We start from the raw sequence: 14,574 nt of genomic DNA, 5'->3' as shown, positions 1-14,574 counted from the left end.
ATATCTACCTTCTGATGTCTTAGTGGACTTCTTGGTGAACTAGAGACTTCATTGTCTGTCTCACTACAAGAATTAAGCAGGGGGAGAATCAGGTTGGCTGATTCTATATTTAATTTTTTTTTTTTTTTTCCCAAACTATAGTTTTTACCTCATTAGGCAAACAGCTAAGTTGCCATACACAGAGGGTGAGACCTGAGATGTGACAGAGATGTTACAAGATACAAATGTCGGGTAAGAAGGAGACAAGTCACCAAGACTGTTCTTTGCATATATCACCTAGTGAAGTAAAAACAATGTGCTAAGAGCAGGTGACTTTTTAGGATGGTGTTATATGGCTCTGTCTTCATCTGAGCCTATTCACACAATGGCCCTTTTCAAATTATGTTTTTTCTTTAAAATGTCACAAAATATTACATTGCCTTTGACATGGATTTTCATTTTGTTATGATGTGATCAAACCTGGATGATAAGGTTTCCCTAAGGAAAAAGGAAAAATTTCCATTCCTTGTTCTCTGACTTAAAATCCTATTTTGAGTCCATAAAAGAGAGGATAGGTTAGTGTCCAGCTTCATCATGTAGTATCATCTTATTATTGTTACGTGTGGAAGTATTTTTAGTGATTTTGTAGCCTTGGGGACTTAGATCTCTAATTTCCCTGTGCTTTTGTCCTTGTCCTCACTGCTGCTGCCCCTGGGGTCATTAACTACTAAGTGATGCATGGCGCCCTCGTACCTGGAATTGGGTGTATGATATTACCAGTGCCTGCTACTCCAAATGAAGAAAGACTTGGGATCCAGGTACCTGACAAAGCAGAGGTAGTATCCTTCAAGTGCATTGGACTGAACTGTTCTCTGCTACTCCCAGCGATTTCTAGCCAATAAGTAACACTGATAGGAACTGAACCAGTATGGTAGTGATGAATACTGTGCCCAGATGTCTGGACTTCATGTCCAGATGCTGTCTGTAGTGCTCTGAATCCTTCCCATTCCCAGAAACATAGTTAGGAATTTAGCTGCCTTCTCCTGTCTGCTTGTATATTGAGCTTTGGTGTTAATGTGGTCAGAAGTGGTCTCTTGACATTTTTTCCTCTTTAGTAACTCGTGCTTATGAAACTGGGAATTAACATAAATAGCTTATTGGTTAATTACATTTGCACATTTCAGGTGAAATGACTTCTTAAAGTGTGATATTTGGAGCTTGTCTTGACCTCCAGTTAGTACTAGCATGAAGTAACATTTACATGACTTTGCCCAGCCTTTCACAGGCAGAAGGAACATATCTTTACATACATTCTTCACATCCCTATCTTTTGTTTTATCGGTCAGTGTCATAGTAATGGAATGTGGAATTTGCTATTTCTCAACTATTTTGGAGAGGGCTAGACTAAAATGCTAAGTCACTCCTTTCTGTGCAGGACAAAATGAGACTCTGGCCATACTGTGTCTGATTAATATTTTCCTAATTATTCCAAATAGTCTGTCTCTGTGTAACAACTTCTGTCTTCAATGAAGTTTTGAGTCTGAGACTTCTATACTTTTAGGGTTATCCTTCACCAGAGCAGCCACTGGGCAGGCATAGCACATGCTCTGTGGTACAGGTATACAGCTCGGTGCCTTGTTTTAGATGCGGTTCTCAGATTTTGTATAGCTAAGGCACTTTGTCCATGCAAGGAATCAGAATTAGCTGTCAACACTCAGTGTCAACACTCACTGCCTATACTCTTGCATGCTCACTGACCTCTGATTTCATGGCATATTTAGCCTATGATTTTTCAGATTTTTGTGCTATCAGTATCTATTGCAGATTTCATAACTTGTTAAATTTCTCAACAAAACTAATCAGTATTCAGCACAGACCCAAATCTTCAGGATCAGTGGGAGAGGGGATGCCAGCCAAAACTTGTCTTCACTCTCAGAATGCTCTTCTTGCTCCATAAAGTACACAGGCTTGCCCAAAGTTCTTCTGCAATCTAGTAAAGAGGTTTTCAGAAGTGGGTATTGGTATGAAATGACAGAAAAATAACAACCTAATGCTGCCAATTTTATCATTGAACTTACTTTAACAGTAGCAAGAAGTGAGAGCTAGAAAGTGATGCAGATTGTGCTATAGCCACAGGAGTGGATATTACATTACGTTGGTAGTCAGTGCCCCTGGCACGACCTCTTGTGCTGTATGCCGTACAAACAAATGCAGAAAAGAGACACTTCGTGTCTTGATGGCTTCCAAATATGACAAGGAAGAGGACACAAAAAATTTCCTAGGCATTCTTCTGTGTCACATCCATGAGAGGATTATAGGTCCAGGGTTAATGAAAAATTGGGGAAAGGAATGAAAACAGAAGACAAGGAAAGGACAGGAGAGGGCAGTGGTGGCATTTTCCCTAAGAGGAGTTGATCCTGAGATCAAGCTGGAGTCAAATGCTACAACCAAATTGGCAAACTTAAAAAAAAATAAATATCAGTGATTGCAGTGTCGATGGGAAGCTACTCTGAAGAATTAACCATGAAAAGAACTATGAGTAGAGATGTTTGCTAAGTACCTCCTACTCTCCCAACCAATTCCGTGTTTCGTACACGCTAAGGAAACCATCTGTACTTCTAAAATTACAGATGATGGTAATAGTAATTGCTAACAATATAGGATATCTTGGCATCCTGATAGAATACAGAAAAAAAAGAGTCTTTAGTTTCTTTTTCCTTGAACTGGAAGAAGGTCAGAAGGGAAGGGAATTGTAAAGGAAAAGGAAGGCTAGAAAGTGTTACTGCTGTGGAGTTGAAGCCAGAATGAATTGGGAATAGCAGAGCTGATGCCGGAATCACTGTTACTGGAGTAATGGCAGTGCAGTGGGGTAGGGTCTGTTTGGCTATTTGCAGTCAGCCTGGCTATATGCCAGAAATTGATGTTTATATTTTTGAATCCACATTTTAAGAGAGGTCTCAATCAATCAATCCTATGTAGAACATGTGCACTATTGTTTGTAAATAACAGAAATTTGAAAACAGTGACTGCGTGTTAAATTGGGAAATGTATCTTTGCACCTTTGTGCACAAGTGAGAATGTAGAGAGAAGGGCACAATCAGAACTCTGTCCCACGTCTCAGACAGACATCTCCTGAGACACCCTGGGTTGACCTTAATGGTGGTCTTTTCTATTCAGGTTCTAGCTGGCAGGAGTTGAGTCTGTTTCCAGTGGTGAAGAATCACAGAAGCAAATACTGTGTAGCTTGCGGTTACTATTTGTGTGGCGGGAATGGAGGGAGGCTCTGATGAACATGGTTGTGCTGGTGCTGGACAAACACTGGATGAGAAAAAGTCCTTGTCCCAAGAGCTTACAGTTCAAAGGAGGAAGAACAAACATATGTTGGAACAAACCTATGTTAGCCTTCCAAGCAAGATGACACAAGTTAGATTCTAAAAACAGTCAAAAGATTTTTGTTCTTGGCTATAAAAAAGCATAAGGAAGACAGCTACCTAATCCCAGCAGAAGGAAACTGGAGAGGGGGAACTGAGGGAATGAAGAGCATTCCAGCCAATTTGTGATGACTAACATACTTTAAAACAACAGGCTGCTTTTTAAACTTAGAAGGTGACTTGCTGAGTGGTTATTCACTGTTCACTCCCTGGGCTTGATAAGAGCTCCCACAGGACATTCAGTTCTTTCCAGCTTCTCCCGCATAGGTTTATCTGTGAACATCAGTACAAAGCAAAGGGGAAAGAGGCCAAGCAGGTTTGTTTAATCTCTGCTGTGACTAATAATGGTGTGCTGGGCTGGCTGCTCTTTAACGCAGCTTGATATTACTAATGACCGGCCTTTTGCAGCATGTTCCTATGGGGTTCCATGTTGATAATTATCATAGGACAGCCAATGATTTTAAGAGCAAGATTCAAATGAAATTAATTTCTACCAAGCTGGGAAACCCAGAGGTTTGTGTGAACATCGTAGTGAATATAGACAGAAACTTTGGCTCGGGAGTTGATGACACCGTGCAGGACTGTACTTTCTTTGGCAATCGCGGAATTGAAAAGGCCCATCCTGGCATGACTGCCTTGTCGGAGACCTTTTCTATTAATTTTGATTCAAGCTGGCCTGCTGTGAGGAAGGGGCGTGGACTCGATGACCTCCTAAGGTCTCTTCTAACCTAAATTGTTCTATAATTCTGCAATTCAGATTTTTATACTGTTTGCATTACCATCATTTAGTATTTAATATTAGTTGTTTACCATTAGTGCCATACGTGCGCAGCTTTAGGCCCTGCAGAGATAATTTAACCTATATCAATGGTGCCACGTTTCTGGGATGCAAAGATCTTTTCAAAGCTAATAAGGCAGCTTCGTCACATTGATCAGGATCAACTCCTTTTGACTTATGCTTACTCCCAATATTTGCTTATTGTATAAACCTAGTAATAAGTACTTTGGAGGATGGGCATTGTGTTCCACATGAAATGTAGTGTTTGGCTCTGCACCACTGCTACAGTAGAAATAATAAAGATATGTATCTATTTTTAGCTCTGACCTGGTATAAACCGAGTCAAAATGGGTAGAAACAAAATGATCAAGGATCATGAAGAAGTTAGTGACTGGGAGACTGAGGAGGTTGGAATAGAAGCCCAGCTGGCAGAGTGCTTCATGTCTTAGCCCCTGCTCTGCAACACAACCTCTCCTCTTCCTCTTTGGTCTCAGAAATGAAAACATTACTGCAAGTGAAATGAAAGTGAAATGCTTGTCTGCTATGCTAAAGCAGCTAAAAAGAAAAGTGAAACTTTCAGAAATATAGGCCTACAAAGGCCTGCTTGGGATGCTGACCCAAGTGCCTTCTCAGAAGTATCATGTTATACAGTGTTTTTGCTGCTTCAACGGTTTTATTCTTAAGCTAGGTTTTTGGTCTCTGCTGCTCCCATGTGTGACAGCCCTAGAATCAGATTGTTGAATTGGTCAAGGGCCTTCTAATTTGCAGCCTTAGTTTATTAGTAGTCAGTTCATGCCTATTTGCTCTTATACCAGCAATAATATTTAGCTTAATGTGTTCTTTTCCTTCCTTTCCTGTTTTCCTCTTGATGTATTTATAGCCAAAAATCATATTCTTTTTCACGCTTCATTTCACTAAATTTACTTACCTTCTTTCTTGTATTACTCTCTTGCTGAAGGAAAATACACCTTTATTATTTCTAAAGAAGACTTGAGGGACTGGAATTACACTTCCCCACTGCTCGAGCTTGTGGTAAATAATACATCTGTGTAGTAGTACGGGAAGAAATAATATGTTCTACAGAATAGGGCCTACTGACTCTCATCAAATAGGCTAGTGCATAGCGTTTTACAAGTTGGAACAGAAATATGTGAGTCTGTCTGACTATGTTGTAGCCTTACTGTGAGCTGGACTGCAGTAGGCTTATGAAAGATGGGGAGCAGTAGCAGAACCACTCTCTCCAACATCGCCAGAATGGTTGTCTCTATGCTCAGCTTCCACAAAAGATGTCCTGTGATACACTGCTGGGGGCTGAGGCCCATTTTGTGAATGGGGACCTGACCACTGGTACTGTGGCCTAAGCACGTGCCAAGGAAGAGGAGATTGCAGCATCAGCGTTTCTGGATTTCATGTTTTATTATTTTTCTTAAAGTTGAACTCTTCCAGCCATATGAGAATTATCAGTTTTCATGTTAGTAGGAAAAATTTGAATGTATGCACTGTAAAAGCTCAAAACTTAGAAAGGAGATAAAAAGAACGCAACTTTTGCCCTGTTTAACCCTCTCATCTGTTTAAGCCAATTTGAAACATGCAGATGAGGTCGGCTGTTCTGATAGTTCCATGCAGTGGTGATTGGAGAGCCTGTCCTTCATTGCAGCAGCATGAGGTGTAGTGCAAAGAGCCTGTCTCGAGCAGGACTGTAGTCCTTATTGGTTGGTTATCACTGACCTACATTTCTTGTCAGATAACTTAATCAGAGTGTATGTGGGCTTGGTGTGACAGCAGCAGCAGTTTGTGCTGATCAGACTAGAAATGGAATTTAGCTCTTAATGGAGTTACTTTAAATTTTTAGGGTTTTGGAAAGTATATACTCTTCCTGTTAAAAAATTTAGTCATTACATTTTAACTTGCTCTGATGTTGTATGTATTTGTCTTTTCACTATTTGAATGCGTAGCAGTTTTCAAAGTAACTCATGCTTTCTGGTCTCAAGATTAGTACTCAGTTGATGAGATTTGTTCTGATGTCTCAGTCTGTGTTATGTTTTTCATTGGCTGCCTGTTCTTTCAGCCAGTACCCACAGAGAAGAGCGGTGGGACCTGCCCGTGCAGCTTAAATGCAATTTGATTAATAGTGATTAATAAATCAGATGTTTTATTGGCCTGAGTTCAGACTCTTGTTCACTCCCAGCAGTGGGAGGGATAGTTCAGCCAAAAAGATCCATGCCTAGGTTTTTACTTTCGGGAAGTTCAGGGGTTTGAGATCCAAAATTAGGTTTTCAGTTTGTGCCAGGAGGGAATCAACCACTAGATTAAGAATTTGGATGCTTTCCCTCACAAAAATTTCTGGGAGTTGTATGTCAGGTCCAGGATTTCAAATCTATTCCCAGTGTAAGTTCAGAGCTAAAGCCATGCCTCATCTTCTCATTCCAGAAATAGGAAGGAAAAAAATGAGCTTGAAGGAAAAGGGGGAAAAGAGGAGGAAAAGAAAAATGAGATCCTGGAAAAGTGAAAAATGTAGTAAGTCACATGGATAAATGGGGAATGAAACTCAAGGGTGCAGGGAAGCAGTTGAGGGATCAGGTAAGAAGTGTTGCTTTGTATAAAAGCTTCTCTTTTTAACTGTTCTGATGGCTCTCCAAAACAGTTAGGGTCAAGGGGTTATTTTTAAACCAACTATTGATTCATACAAGATGCCTGGTTATGAAATATGGGAATCTTTCACCAGCAAGGGAAAAACTTCCCCCCGTGAGTGACTGCCTGGAAAACCACAACAGGGAAGGGTTAATGGTTGTTCAGTTTACAGCTGGGAATTGCTGGTATCCAGGAAACAACGCAGAATGCACAAACCATGAGACCAGCTGGAGCCTGCTGGAATCCCATTCATTTTGGCAGAGGTGTCTGTGGTCTCGAATTCTGACATCACTGCCTTTTGCGTCACAGAGGAATGCCTTAACCACTTCTCCCTTTCTATTTTTTCCTGTCTCTGTCTTTTTTCTGTGACTGACTCAGATTTGCAAAGCAATGAGAAGAGGCAGTTCACAAACCCCCAAATCTTCTGTCGCTAATGTAGCTTGTAAGTGACTCCACCAAAGATGTGAGATGAAAGATTTTTGGTGTGCAGGAGAAGCCATGCTCAAGAAGTACAGGTTGGGTGTGAATGATTTCTGTTTCCAGTCTTATGTAGCACATTGCTGTAATAGAGCAGTCTGTCTGACTGGACCCCAAATAGGAAATAATCTTATGGTTCAGATACTCTACAGTGTGTCAGAAGAGCTGGAAACCCACCCTGGTCACAGGCTCCCTGAGTTACCTGCTCAGTGTGCTGTGTCTTTCCTGCCCATACAACAAAAATGATTTGAAGACATGCCAAGTCCATGCTCTGGTTCTGCTCTGTAAGAAGTTCTTCTGAGACCCAGATCACTTTGAGCACAAATAAGGAAGCATAGGCCATTTAAAGATAAGACTGTCCTGCTCCTATATACTTAACTCTGTGCTTTATTTTTGCATAGCTATAATCTGTGGATAATAATCCCCCAGCCCAGCTATTCTACTTTTCTCTTCTGCTGGCATGTCCCTTTACACCCCAAGCAAAGCTGCCTGAAATTCTTTGTACTGCCTGTGTGCATGAAATGCCATTTTATGGTCCTCAGACTTTTGCTGGTCTGCAGATCCTACTAGCATAGAAATAATAATAAAACCTGGTTTTTCCTCTTTAATATCTGCATGAACACAAAATTCCACTGTTACTTTTTGAATTTAGTTTAACCGATTGAGCGTGATCAACTAATATGATGTAGCTGAAAATCCATACAGCTGCTTATTGGAATGGTTTGCACAGAAGCTACATTTTTAGTCACAGGGTGAAGATGGCTAGTTACAGTGAGAACCCTGCAGCCCAGTGGAAGCCTGTGCCCCATCCCCATTTTCCTCTGGAAAGGTCTGACATAGATGTCGAGTGTGTTCTGTATGGAAGACGTTTTGTTTTATAAAAGATTGTGACCTCAAAGGGCTATGTTAAGTGAAATAAATTGTGTGTAAGTATTTCAGGACTCTGTTCTTCTGAAGCCTGTTTGTGTCTGGTATTTGTCCTCAGCAGCTGATCTGCAACTTCACTGCTCTGTAAGCAACCACTGATTATTCTGTTATTCTTCTTTTCATGATTAACATTCTGAGCCTCAATGTTCAGCCTTAGTATAAAGTGCAGAATAGAACCATCATCGCAAAGGAATCGCTGTGGTAATCCTGAGAAAATGCATATGTGTGACTGGGTCACCAGGGACATAGAAAAAAATTAAAAATTGCTCTTGCAAAATTTGGAAGTAGACAGACTATTAAAAGACTGATTTAGTTCTCTGTTCTAGAAAATATTATCTAGGAAATTAATCCAGAATATCTATATGAAAGTTTTTTGCTATTTAATCTCCCTTTTTCAGAGCGTGTTCTAATTAAAGATTTGCCTTCTTTTCCTCTACATGTTTGCACAAATATTTATCTTGCTAGAGATAGATCTCCATTCACACCCTTAGCCAGGTTTTCAGACCCTGAAGAAATTTCTATACCTGAAAGATTCCTAGTTGTATATGTACATAATGATGTGCCTGTCAGTGTGAAACGATTTCAAGCTCGAGGTCTACATGACAGTGGTCTGTGCAGGGGTCTGTCTGGGTGGAACCTGGTACTTCCTGTGTCTCTAATCAAAAGTGCCCATACCTTTTCTTTGCTGGGCGTGAGGAATATCCGTGCAATGCCTGATCAGCTGACAGCCTGTCGTGATCAGGTGCGGGCTCAGCCACCACCTCTGTGTGCACAAGGGAGAAAAGAGAAAGGCATCTCTCCTCCTCCTCCACACCTGCAGCCCTCTGCTGCCCCACACGTTTGGAGACGTTGGAACAATCCAGGCTAGTTTGTGTTGTGCTTCCACAGGGTTGTTACTGATCCTAGTGAGAGATTGTAGAGGTGGCAAAGAGAACAGGACAGAACATGCAGACAGCAGCCTTGCCACGGTTATAGTAACAAGCTAGAGTGAGTACCATGGCATACAGGTTTCACAGACATCCTACCGAGCCATTGTGAAACTGTCTCTGGAAGTCTTCAGCACATTGATTTTGCTAGATTCATTGGCAGTGTTAAATTTAGGTGTGGCATGAATCATTTATTTATAAACTGAAATTCCTTAAATTAGGGGCCTAACACAGAAAGATTCTGATTTTCAGGAATTCTGATCTTTAACAGTTGCCATTAGCTTTCCTGGAATCTGCTGAGTGTTCAGCACAGCGGTGTGACCTCTTATTTAGCTACACAGCATCTGAAAATATCAACTTTCACTTTCAAAGCATGCAATGCATTTGTATGAACTTCTTTCTTAAGAGGCTGTGGTCCTTTTTTTTGCTGTTACTTGGAGGTTTTTAGTGGCCTTGGGAATTGGGCTCAGAAGCTCAGTTTAGCTTGTTACAACTTTGGAGAATGCTTTGATAATCCAGACTGGGTGACTGCTTCAGATCTTACACTGCTGTATTTAAGGCAGTGGACCTATGCCCGCTTCCATTTCTGGTGCTTTTTTTCACTGGCAGAAGTAAGGCTTTTCATGGCAGACAGAACAAAAGCAACAGAGAAATAACCCTTCCATGGAAAGTGCAATGCTTTTGGTTTATGTCTGCCCATCACACATGCTCCTGATCTGTAAATGAGGCTTCTAGGCAACACAAACAAACATGACAATTCACAATACTATGCTGGGCTTGTATCCACACTCACAGATGTTACTGTCTTCCACTGCATAGGAGGCATTATCATAGGGATGAGTATAATCAATTTAGTAGCTGGACTTGGATTAAAAACAGATAGCTGGTGCAATTTCGAGAGCTGAGTTACACATTGCTGGGAAGTGCAGGCTGAGCTTTGACTATGCTAGACTAGTTAAGGCAACCAGAGCAAACACCTGGCATCATTTTACAACTTGACTAAAAATATGTTTTTTCACATTAATAATAAGGAAGAACATGCCTCTGACCCCTCCTGGGTGTGGTACGAGGAAAGCCACAGCCATTGGAAGAATGTCATTAACGTCAATCAGGCAATGATCAAAAAACAGCCCCACCCACCCCGCTATGGTGTGAATGTGTCACACAGACACTATTAACAGCAACTAGTGCATGGGATTTCTGTTTCAGTCTTATTTGAGCCCTATATGTTTGTGTTTTCCCTCCATGGTCTTTTCCTGTTTACCACTCTTTTCATAATCAGGTCACCCACCTTGGATTGGTCAGGCTCGGGTCATTCCAGCTCAGGGAGTCACTGGGAGACCCTTTGCGCTTTCCAGTCTCACCCTCCTTATCTTCCCATTTCTGTTTGTACAAATCCTCTCTTCACGATAAGTGACATTTCAGTCTCAAAGCTGTATTTTGAAAGCTATCTTGAATTTTAATCAGCAGTATGATCAGGATATCTTACAGATACTATACAGTGTGTCTGGCTGTCATCGTGCATAGCCCACTGAGTAGGAGATTTGGCATTCAAGGAACTGTCTGTGCATATCTATTAAGTCTAATGATGATAAGCTATAGTTAAGTCTTTAGCACAGCATATGAAATTTTGTACCAATTAGGATGTAGTAATGCCATCTTTATATGAACTCAGTATCCACCAAAGTCAATGGTAGGAGTGTTGTGTTAATCTCTGTTCATTTTTATTATAATCTAGTTTAAAGCTGAGGTTTGGGCTTGTACTTACTACTTGAAATGACAGTGTATGAACTGAAGTAGCAAACCAATCAGAAGAGCTAAACATTCAAAATAGGGTGCAAAAGAAACCATACATATAAAATTAGTCTGATTTTGTATCAAAGCTGGGTGCAGATGCTGTTTGAAAATTCGTTGTGTTGTATTACCTTCTTCAGTCTCCAAGTACAGTAGTCATATTGCATCTTTTCTTGTCATCACTGTTTATGCTTTTATTTGTGATTAGAAGAGGAACTAAAGGTCTGAAAGGCTGTCAGAAGATAAAAAACAGCACACAGAAGTAGCTTGCCTAAGTCATGTGGCAGGTCAATGGCTGTTTTTAAATCAAGTAAATAAATGTCCATTGTATTACACTGGCATCAAAATAATGTAAAAGATCATCCTAACTTAAACACAGCAACAGTACAGCCTACGTCACAGGGTTTGCGTGCAGGAGCTGCTGATGGTTATTGTGTGACTGTATTTTACAAAGTTAGTCCTAAGGGAATATTTTGCAGTCAACTGATGGCCGAGGGCTCTGGCCCGCCACAGCTTCCTGTCTCCCTCCCCAAGGGCGAGAATCAATGTCTGTCACATCTGTAAAGTCACACTGGATTTGGATAGTTCTCTACATTTTTCTTTAATTATGTCCCCTTTTTTACTTCTTCAGAGACTCTTAAAATTTTCAAATATAATAAGAAATAATAATAACCAATTAAAAAGCTGTGGGTATTAAGTGGGAAATAACAGACTCAAACAAAAGTCAAGGATTATCCTGGGAAATGACATTTATGGATCCTGGAGCACTCAGTTCTGTGAGGCAATCTGAGGTTTTGGCTGTGCTTAACAATGAGGCAGCATAGCTTTGCAAGGAAAAGCTTTGACAGAAATGACCAAAGTAGATTTTCTGCAAGGTTGAATGTGGAGGTAAAGGAGCTGTTGTATCTCCACTCCCCTTGTAGGCACTTCTTACTATATTGCTTGGGCTCTTTGTCACATTGGGCCCCACTTGTATCAAGGCCATAGCATTCTCTGTGTCAACCAAAATAGTCCTGTGGCAGCAGCCAAGGTGTACACATGGTTATACAAGAAAAAAAAAATTCCCCATATACTGTATTTCTCTTGTAAAGTTAATACAAACCATATGAGTAAAAGCATTTTTTTGGTGTTGTAAATCCATCAGGACAATCAGATATTATTTATATACCATATAGCATGCACTGATGAAAAGAGCTAACAGTATTTGTACGAAAAGCTTTCTCAGGCACAAACCAAACATGCTGAGTTGAGTCTGTGATTAGTAGCATCCAAGAGATTTTGATACACACTGTGCTCTCCAGCTATAAGCAAGGTGTCACAACCAATAACTGCCTGCTCAAAGAGTCACAGTTGGACAGTATGTTTGTATACAGGGCAACGTAAAGGTATTTATAAAATAATTTCAGATGGCATTTGCTTTGGAAATACAGCCTATGTGGAGGAAGCTGCAAAGCCCAAAAGTTGCATTGTTTGGTCTTTCTCTTGTTAATGGCTGAATACTGGGGTTTAAAGGCATCTTATTCAAACATAGGAAGGTAAATCTTCCAAAGTGGACAAAAAAGGTCATACCTTTTCTACTAAAAAAACCTCCTGCCCCCAAAAAACAGCATGTGAAAGCATTAGCTGCTAAAAGTAAGTGCTATTTTACTGACATTACAGTTTGAACACCTTAGCTTTCTGTGAAGACAATGCTTTTAAGTATAACTGGACCTTAGGCTTTAACTGTGTAGCATATACTGAAGTCTATACTTAACGGTTCATGAATTACATTCTGGTAACACTCCTAGAAAAAATGAAGTCAAGAAAGAAGAAAAACAGTTTGTCAGCTCTGTAAACATGGACACCATTTCTGCGGAAGCATAGGACTAAGCACTTATCCTTATAAATCCCTGTGATCATCAAATGTTATGCGAAGTTCAGGATAGTGAGCAGATCATCAAACTAAAAGGGCTTCATTGGTTTAATTTGGAATACTTACCTAGGAAAGGATTGGGTACAATCTCAACAAGGATTTCTGGATTTGATCTTTTTTTTGTAGCCTTTCTCATGTGAATCAGTCTTTCAGGATCAGGATCAAGGCCCCCATCCAAAGGCTACTCGAGTCAATGGAAAAACTCTCATTGTCTTTAATGGGCTTTGGATCAGCCCCCAAAAGTTGAGTCATATTTTGAATGGAACATTGTTTGAAGCAAAACAGGCTCAAGGCTTCATTCACGTAGAGGTTTTAACTGTTAAGTGAAATTTCCTGAACACTTCCTGTGCCCTGCTGCCTACTTCCTGCTGCCTCTTCTCCCGAGCACACACGTGGTCAGGTAGAAGAGCGTGAGCCTCGTGCCTAACTGGAATGGTCTTCACTCTGTTCTCTGCTACCCTTTCTCTATCAAATGATGGGAGATGTCTCTGCTACATGACCAAAATGCAATGTCCCTCGTATCTGGTAATGTAACAGTAATGCTCTGGTTATGTGACCAGAATATGTCCCATATTGTGACAGAACATCTGCACACTAATGCAACAAGGAAGTGGTTCTATTTCAGTCACTTGAAAACATGTCTGGCCACTTGGACACAAAGGACCAAAGCTTACATCCTCAAGAGCTTTCAGTACCACCATCCCCAAGAGACTGGACATTGCTGATCTAATCTATCACCATTCATATTCCAAACTGAATACATACCTAATGTCTTTTTCCCCCAAGAATGTGGGGAAAAGTGTCTTTACTCATTTTAATTTCAGTCTTGTTATCTACCAGTTAGTATTTGTTTGATCAAGTTTTATTTTCAATTCCCACATACATCTGTGTGGCTCCAAGTAAACTTTGGGAGCCTGTGGCTTCTGGATGGAGAGGGACCATCTGGGCAGAACGCTCCTTTGGCAAGCAGAGGTGGCAGACAGATTCTTCTGTTTGGTAGGGTTTCAATACTTCAAACTTGCTGTTTTGTTGCTTATTTCACATCATCAGGTCAAGGACACTGGACAGAAGGATGTGTGTGTACTTATTTCACATGAGACATTTAAGAGGCGAAATAAAATGTGAAGATTTTCTCCAGATGTGTTTTCTGTTTATGATAGACATCTAGAAATATGAGGGATGTTTTGGTGCCCTTATGTACAGGTACTTCATATTTACTCATTTCCATTCATTAGGAAGTGCCAAAAGTGATTTTTTATCTAACATGCTGTCACTGTTCACCACTTAAATTCATGCTGATTTGCTGTATATTATTAATTCTTATTTCTGAGTTCTGTGTGCCAAAGTCATGAGAGCGCATGAAAAATAAGGGGCCAATGGAAGAAGCCTAGTGCAGCTAATCAATCCAAATCACAATTAGCTAAATATGACTTTAATTTATGTCAGTGTGCTATCACAAGTGAGATATATCCACTAAAAACATCTATGTACAAAGGAATATGATGCATATAACCCACACTGCAAGAAATATGCGTTACATGCAACACAGTCCCCAGATACCTAGCCATGTATTCCATGTAACGGATCCACAGACAAACACATGCAGCATTTACACGTCAAACCTGGCAAACACAAGCCCACACAAACCGAGCTGCTGCCTCTGAAGGATGGGTGCGTCACATGGAGTTTGAACCTCTGCACATCAAATTGGGGAAGCAG

The sequence above is a fragment of the Leptosomus discolor genome, chromosome 17 (genome assembly GCF_034619465.1).
Source record: "Leptosomus discolor isolate bLepDis1 chromosome 17, bLepDis1.hap2, whole genome shotgun sequence".
Lineage (NCBI taxonomy): Eukaryota > Metazoa > Chordata > Aves > Leptosomiformes > Leptosomidae > Leptosomus > Leptosomus discolor.
The sequence above is the reverse complement of the archived record's forward strand: the minus strand, read 5'-3'. Positions refer to the sequence as shown.